This window comes from Globicephala melas, chromosome 9 (genome assembly GCF_963455315.2).
Source record: "Globicephala melas chromosome 9, mGloMel1.2, whole genome shotgun sequence".
NCBI lineage: Eukaryota > Metazoa > Chordata > Mammalia > Artiodactyla > Delphinidae > Globicephala > Globicephala melas.
The window spans coordinates 47,969,555-47,971,223 of NC_083322.1; the positions used below are offsets into that span (position 1 = coordinate 47,969,555).

A 1,669-nucleotide genomic window follows, 5' to 3' on the forward strand; every position below is an offset into this window, starting at 1 on the left:
TGATATTACTGTTCACTCCTTCCTTCTTAAAACTTTTCCTTACCTCTCCTCTACGACAGGATTGCATCCTCATCTTTCTTTTCCTTCTCTGAACGTTCCTTCTCAATTTCATTTGCAGGCTTCTCATTTCGCAGTTGCCTCCTTAAATACTGATCTTTCCCTGAGTCTAGCCTTCTGTCCCTTGAGCTTTAAATTATTTCCTATTATTAGTACTTATTTTCAACTGCCAAATATACTAATACTTTTATCAATGGCTACCAGATCGATATCCCAGTCCAGGCTTTCCTCCTGGCATTAGTTCCATATAGACGTTGACACTCGGATGTCACACAAACACCTTAAACTCAATGTTCTTATTTTTTGATTTATTTAAAAAAATTTTTTTGGCCATGCCATGTGGCATGCAGGATCTTAGTTCCCAGACCAGGGATTGACCCTGTGCCCCCTGCAGTGGAAGCATCAGGAAAAGGAATTCCCTTAAACTCAGTGTTTCTTAAAGTGAATTTGTAATCCTTTCCTCACTTCACCCCACCTTCCCCTTTATTCACATTCCGTACCAATCAAGGTCCTGGCAGGAAACAGATAATACGCTCAAGAAGTCACTGAAGAGAGTTTAGTGAAGGGTTTAAGAGATTATTCAATAAGGGTTCTCTAGCAACAGAAGCTGTTATCCCTGCTATGCCCTCAAGGGGCCAGAGGAGAGAGATGTTACCTGCCTGTGGAGGAAGAGCTGCCTAACAGAAGCTGTGGCCATATCCAACCTGATTTGATTTCAGGTTGGTTTTTTTTTTCAGGCAGGGACCACAAGTTTATTAGGGGTCTGTACACACACACTGACAGTATCACACAATGACAGCACAGTTACTCAGTACACACAAAGGTGGCCTCTAAGGGCATCTGGGGCCTGGAGGCAGTAGGGTGCGGTCTCCTCTCTTGAGACCCAGACCTAGCTGGGAGTCTTCCTCCTGCGCACTTGAGGAGGGGCTGTCAGAGATGGTCCCCAGGCATGGACTCCAGGGACTGCAGCCTCAGCCGCCGTTTCGGCACCTTCATCTGGCTGGTCTCACAGATCTTGCTAGTCACCAATGTCAAGTCTGTCACCGAATAAACCTTGGATGTAAAAGCAGACAATTCACAAACATTGTTGCAATATTTGTTTAAGATCTCCACAAAGTGGTAGATAGCCGGGTTGTTGTCATGGACATCCACCCAGATGCAGAAATAGAGACTGGCATAGTTTCAGTAAACGATGTTAAAGTTCCAGAACTCCACAAAGTTGGTGTTTTGGCATCTCCAACAGTGACTCTGGTGGCGTGCACCTCTTCTATCAACTTTGGTTTCTCATTGTCATCAAACTGCATGTACCACTCGACCAGATGTGTCTTGCCCACCAGGATCTGGATGGGGATGAAGCAGATCATAGAGACCCCATGAAACCAGAGGTCAAAGTTCCCAGGTGATTCAGTCCACAAAGGTCAGTTTTCTGGGGCACAAAGCAGTGGCTAAAGGGTGGAGAATAGCTTGGTGGGGCACTTGGAGAATCACCAGCACATCATGCCAGTGAATGGCATCGCAACCATCCAGGCTCTCTAGCCAGAAACCTGGGAGTTTTTCTCAATTTTTCTCTCTTACTTGCTCTGTGATATCCAACCAGTCACCAAATCCTGTA

General features: G+C 45.5%; 1 pseudogene; it reads right to left on the reverse strand.

Annotated features, from left to right (window-relative positions):
- Positions 1 to 987: 987 nt before the first annotated feature.
- LOC115853936 (AP-2 complex subunit sigma pseudogene) lies at positions 988 to 1,421 on the reverse strand (annotated as a pseudogene).
- Positions 1,422 to 1,669: the final 248 nt, after the last annotated feature.